Raw genomic sequence first — 6970 nt, forward strand, 5'->3', positions numbered from 1 at the left:
GGGGGATTTAAAAAAGGAATAAAGGCACCTTTTGAAGGCAGCTCGTTTGGGTTGTGTTTATGGCACGGGCCCACAGATGGTTGCTGTAGTGCAGCCGTGGGTTAGTTAATTTTGAAGAAATCCTTGTTGGACTTTCTAACCTTTATTACCGATCAGATGGTTAGATCATCTTGTAGGGATAAAATTAACGTGTGAAGGTGTGAGTAATGTAGTAATGGCTTTTCCAAACTAATAGGATAGACACAGCTTACACGTATTACTAGTATGCTTTGAATATTACATTTGCTCCTTTTATGTTTTTAATTCCAACAGTAACACTTTTTTTCCTTTAACTTGTCTTTGAAAGAGCTCAGTGACAGGAATAGAACAGTTCCTGGATTCAAAATAGAATGGTACTTTTCCCTTGGCTTGTTTAAACATACGGCGGATTATGTATTCCTTCCAGGATCAGCACAGAGAAAAGGACAATGAAAGAATTTTGTGCTGTTCCTTAAATGAATCTTCCATGAAGCAGAGCTTAAATTGGGTTGGAACCTTTTAGTCACTTGTCGAATGTACGCAGTGTCAAGTTTGCTTCCCACTTAATGTTCACTTTAGAGCAAATCTAATGCGGGTTACCTGCTGTAATATTTTTGGAGACCAAAGCACTTGTACCCCAAGGCTCACTGGGGACAATGGGGCATAGACTCTGCAATACCTATTACTGCGGGAGGGAAAGGATGCTTAGGGGTTTCTTAATAATCACCTCCTGGACAGACACACTGACAGCTTTCCAGGGCACAGGCATGGTGTGCCGAGGTTCGTGGTGCTTCATGCAGAAGAGAGCAAAGATGCGCTGCTGAGAATTAGTTGGGTTGACCAGAATGGGAGTCTGTGCTTTTTTGGTGGGAGAGGTGAAAGCCATGCCTCCAGTTTGTATCAGCCACTTGAAGCCCCTGTTGTCTTGCTGCTCCTGCCTTCGTTTTCACTTGCCTTTCCGGGCCCTGGTTTTTCTGGGTTCATTAGTGAAAGCATGCTCTGCTGTCTTTGCTTACATATTGAGTTGAAAGATGTCCATCTGAGCTGCCAGTAATAACAGCAGTCTTCCTGAATATCATAAAGGAAACAGGAATATACTTGTATGAGTGTGTTTACGTATGTGTGTATTAAAAAACCACATGTATGCAAGTGTACATACATAGTACGTACGTATATACGTTATTCCACAGCCAGAGCACCCTTTTAATGGGAATTCTCCCAACTAGAAACGAGAGCTTGTGCAGACAAACAAAACCACATGCTTTAGGGGCTCTAATAGCTGTGCTTCAGGATGGAGAACGTCTCTCTTCCCCATCCCCTTCAGCTGACAGCTGCTACAGCGGAGGCTGAATGTGAAGAATACATTTTCAGGCGGCTGTATCCTGGGCTCTGGGAAGGCTGTGGAGCTCAGAACAATAGCAGAATGCGGAGCTGCCAGCAGGGAGTCTGAGTGGACAAGTATAATCATGCACCGCTCAGCTTTCAAGGAAATTACAGTTAGTGCTCTGACTTGCTCATAATAGCGACGCATTGTTTGGCTTAATAACTTATCAGCTCTCCAGGAACCAGCCAGCGATCACTGTCATCATACCCTGCTAATCATTCTGTTCTCCGTCTGCCCTGCCATGAACTGAGGACCTGTCACATCACCTATAAAACTGGCAAATTGAGTACACTGTAATTTTAAAAAAATTTTTTTTTTTGCTCAGAAAGAACAATATCGCCCACCTTTTTTGTTCTTTTTTCTGTCTCGGATGTGATTGCACATTTAGAGTTTTTTGGTTTTTTCTTTTTTTTTAAGTGTCAGGTTAAAAGCCCGAGCTTGAAAGGACGTCATGAGATTGTGTTGTGTCGTCGTTTTTTTTTCCCCATCTGTAGAGCCTGTGTTAAATTGCTCTTCTTTGTAGTAACTCCTGGGGAACCAAATCTGAAACCTGCTTTTTTACAAATGTTGCTTTTCTGTAAAGCATTTGGGATGGAGGGGCAATTTTCTGTCTGCAGTGCCTGGACTTCTGTCCGTCACTGGTAAGCAGCTCTGTAATAGCAAAGAGTGATTATCCTGCTACAAAACATGGAATTTAGGCACAGGAAGGTGAAGTGATTTACCCCCAGGCATGCAGGGAGAAGCAGGCTGGTGTGAGTCCTGCTCCCAGTAGGTCGTATATCCTCCCTGAGTGCGCTGGCTCCTTGTCAGGGCTGTTTGTCAGCAGCCAGCAAGGAAGGAGCTATTTCTGAGCATTTGTTCTTAAGGAACAGCGGCCACTGAAATTCAAATGCATTTTACTGGATAATATATCCACGCCTTTTCTTTAAGAGGTAATGCTTGAAATTCTTCTGGCTCTGCCTCTTCTTGCTGCCACTGCTTGTTTTCTTACGGCCTGGCTGTGCTGTGTGGCTGAAGGGCAGGGAAGGGGGGTCAGGGCACTGCAGTTTGGGGTTGTGCTTTGGTGTTGCCTGGATATGTGGCTGGGGATGGAAAGCAAAACTTCCTGTCTGAAGACTAATCCACCCAGCACTAACGTATCTATAGCTTTAGACTACAGCTTGGGTAAATGTGGTGCTGTAACCAGCTCAGCATAGCCTGGGATGGGCTGAATGACCAAATGTCAGCCCTGCTTTTAGGTGGGTTTTTGTAGTCCGTGCCAATCTGTGCTGCTGCATACATGAGAGCCTTTTCTTCGTTCACTGACAGCCACAATGGCCAGAGACCAAATGAAAACCTGTCTTTTGGAGTGCTGTAAAAGAGCTCTATTTGCTAACCTTTAGGTGGACAGATCTTCCCATGGAGCAAAATGTCAGAGCTGTGGGGACACCCACCCTCGGTCAGCAGTGTCACCGTGGGGGAGGTCTCAGTCTGGGTCCATCCTTGGGGCTGAAATGATGCATCTGAGAAAAGGGAGGGGGAAACAGATGGATGTGCCCGAATGAAACAAGCCTCCTTGCTGCTCTGAGTAGCACAGGCAGCTGTAGGGATAATATCCACTGATCTCAGGGATTGTGCAAACAGTGGGGTGGGCTATTTTTATTAGGCCAGGATGAGTACGCTGGGATTTAAATGAAATCCTGAGTATTTCACTGTGTTGGGTTGGTTTTCAGTTGTTTGGGGTGTTTGCTTTGGCTTCCCCTCTCTTCTGTCTGCTGTAGCTTGAGAAAGACAATTGTATCTCTCCGCTGGTGACGACCAGAATTAAAATAGGAAGAAGCCTTCTGCTGCAAGATTTATTGCCTGGCACATCTCTGTTGTCTGATGAAGTGTCATCTCTCGTGTTTTGAGAAGATGCTGCCTGACTGTGATGTCTCCGAACCGTATGAGAAAGCAGTTGGCCACGTCTATTCTTGTCAATTATTGGAGATTTAGTTCGTGTGATAGAGGTCTTTGTATGTAGTATTGAAGGATTTAAGTCCAGCCTCTGCTAAATAGACAGAAAAGATCAGGTTGTTGTGAAATGATTGTCTCTATAGAGACTTAGTTTTTTGCATGCTTCAAATGAATTTGTGATTTCTGGCATCAAGAGGTGGGAAAAGTGCTGAGTAAATCTCTCTCATTTCCAAGATCTGGTTTCATGGTACGGAAATACCTGGAGCTTACAGGTGTGTCTGTCTCTTCCATATGAAAGTTTCCCACTCTACCAGCAGTTTGCTGTCTTCATTTGAAAACAAACGGCAGTTGTTCAGGTTGTTCCTACTGCAAACATGTCCTGTTTTGTTGGCTTCGGTTGCTGTAGGGCTAACAAATGGCAGCTACTTTGCTCCTTGCACTGAAAAACAGCTGATTTTCAGGTTATGCTTGACCAGAGTTTTCTCACGCAGGAGCTGTTTTTTTCCCCCTTCCTCGTGCCTACAGATACAAGAGTATAAATGTCAATATCTGAGCCAATTACTTTGCTATGGATCTGCCCTGTTAACCTAATTCTGCACCTGGCAAAGACAGCAAGTTTCTTCCATTGATTGCAGTGAGCTGGAGCCCAAGCTGAAAAAATGGTGTAAGTGGCTCTGTTCTTGTAGACTTCTGTTGTCACAAATTGAACATCAAAATGGTTGAGGTTTCTGGGAAAACAAACCATTTTGCTCAATTAAGCATGCATTACAGTTCTTGGATTAATTCATGCTGTATTAAAGCCAGCTCTTGATCATCTCTGGGTGAATTATGTAAATGGAGAGAAGTTCCTGTACCAGAATGGCAGAAACACACCCAGGCTGGATCTGGGTGGGCAGGCTGAAAGCAGCATGCTGTCTTCCTGGCATTGCATGATCCGTTTCCCAGTTCAGGAAGCTTAGCATGCAACAAGATTGGTGACAGTTCTTCGCCACCAGCCCATTCCAGGCTCAGTTGTATCATTTCTGCTGCTTAGTTTTATCTTGCCAAAGCTTTCCCGACCTGTTGTTCTGCATAACTGAAGCTTACAGTGCTCCCATCCTATTGCTTAGCAGCTCTGCTGCCATTGCACTCTGTGCTGGGCTTAAAGTCACTGATAGAAGCACACGCACCTTCAATATCTTCCCCATAGATGTTTTGTTGAAGCTCTCATCACTGCTCAGGAGCAGCTTTGTGCTGAGAATAGTCCACAATACTTCAGAGCATCTCAAACTGCTAAGCAGTGGCTGGATGCCGTGCTGGGAGAAGAATACAAGGAAGACAAAGCATTAGACTTCAACAAGAATCCAGGACATTTTGCATGTAACTTTGGTTTTTGGTCAATATATGTATTTTTTTTTTTAATAAATAATTATGGGGAGCATGTCTTCTGCACATCTATTCTACAAGCTTAGGTGAAGGGATTGTTCTGTTGGATACAATACTCAGTATTGCCAAACTCTGCCTACTTTGCTGAGGTGCTTAAATAATTCCAGTTAAAACATGCAGTTATTTTCTCTTCGCCAGATCTCTGTCACCTTTATAATTTCAGTGCTTCGTTTGGTGCTGTTTTCCAGGAGCCCTGCATGGTGGTTATAGCTGCCATGGTGGTACAGGCCCACTGCAGTGCACCCAAAGATGAAGTCAACTGGAGTGTGGCTCAGCACAGAGTGGTTTTGGTAGGCAAGGAGTGAGCTAAGCCTGTGTAACAGGAGAAATCATTATTTGATTGAAAGCAGTGGCTTCATTGACGTTAATGTAATCGAAAGGGACAGACTTTGTCCCTTTCTGTTGATAGACTGAAGTGTTGGTTTTTTTCCAGCACTTACGTTCAGTTCTTTATGGTCCTTTGCATAGTAGATGCTGCCTGTTGTACACACAACTCTAGAATGACAAAAACAAAAACTACAGCAGTTGCAGCTTTGCTCATTCTAACCTCAAGTTAAAATGAGGCTCATTTTACAGAAATCTGTGAATTTGTGGTTCAATTCTTAGGATTGCCAGAATCCTTCATCTTGGCCTACCTTCACAGCATGCAACATTGCTATTAAACTAACAGCAAACTTCAGTACAGGTTTGAAGGAACAGGCTGTATTAAGCTTTTGTTGGGCCTGTTTAGCTAAGTGGCGTCTCCTCCTGAAAGGTTTGTGTGTGTAAAGCAACTTCTGTCCTCTGCAGACAGCACTGGGAGCATGCTCCTTGCTGAAATATAGAAAAGCAGTGCCATTTTCATGCCATCTCTCCTCATACCCTTCTACAGACTAATGGCTGGGCCCAGAACTGGGGACGTGGCAGTGGGAATACCTGATCTTTTTGGTTAGTGGGTTCGTGGCTGGGTTTCTACGACTCTGATGGCTTTCTATCAGCGTTAACCTCTTTTTCTTGGTCTGGATTGCTGACACTTAAATAATGACATCCTTCATGAAAGCAGTTTGCACCTTTCCTAAGCAGAACACTGTTCTCTGTGGACACACAGCAGGGTTAGTTGGCTAGTTCTTTCGGATTGTGCTTTTGTCTTAATAAGAGTCCAGGGCGCTCGAGGATTCAGCAATTTGTGTTTATTCGTTTTCCAAAAAAAAAAAAAGGATTTTGGTCCCTCTGCTGACAGTTTGTCTTCAGCTTGCTGCCTTTTGAAATCGCCTGCAAATTCTGTGCTGGCAGTCCATCAATCTGTCGTCTGAGGCAGGGGATGAGTGACACTGCTTGTTTCAACATATCATAACTGTTGTGCTTGCTCCCGCTAGCCCTGTAAAGTCTTGTTATGTCAGGGAGTGTGGGAGGGGTTGTATATATTTTTGTAGTTGGAGGGATCTTCTTTTGAATCCTTAATGTTAATACATCTCGGGCCTTGGAAGGGTTTGGTTCTGCCAAAACTGTGTTGTTTTGAAGAAGTGCCACTTGTGCTCAGCTGGCCAAAGCCTTTGCTGTCGAAGCAGTGGGGTTTGGCTGCTGCAGCTGAGCAGGCTCCTTGGGGCAGAGCCTGTCCCTGTGTGCAGGCTGGAAGCTGTTGCATGCAGATGGTGATGCAGCAAGCAGGCTGAAGGCACAGAAAAACTTTGGGTTTGATACAGCAATGATTAAATCAGGTTTTTCAGCCTGTGTTTTGCAGGAGGTCAAATTGTAATTACAGAGCCTTTCATCTTTCTCTCCCTCTCTCCTGCTCTGCTCTTCCCCTGATCTTTTTTGTTGTTCTTCTTTCTCTTGAGGCTGCAGAGAGCAAATTCCTGCAGAATTCCTGGCACAGAGACACAGGCTGATAATGCTGGGTGTAATACCAAAGCAGGAGCTTGCTGCTGTTCTGTAGTTTCCAGCATGAGCCCACTGCAGTGTAGCTGCTGGAAGATCCCTGAGCAAAGCATCCCTGTGCTCCATGACAGCCCAGTTCTGTGCCCCAGTGCAAGCAGAGGCAGTGGTCTCAAACTGAGCATGACAGGACAGAGCCCTTTGGTGGTGTTTGTGTTACAGGTACAGAATTGCAATCTAGGATCCTGATATTTATTCTTAGCCTGCTAACAATTCATTGGAAAGCCTCTTGACATCATTCAGACCTGATCCTGACCACATAGCAGCCCCAGTAAAGCCCTTGCAGTTATTCAC

The sequence above is a fragment of the Meleagris gallopavo genome, chromosome 21 (assembly GCF_000146605.3).
Source record: "Meleagris gallopavo isolate NT-WF06-2002-E0010 breed Aviagen turkey brand Nicholas breeding stock chromosome 21, Turkey_5.1, whole genome shotgun sequence".
Lineage (NCBI taxonomy): Eukaryota > Metazoa > Chordata > Aves > Galliformes > Phasianidae > Meleagris > Meleagris gallopavo.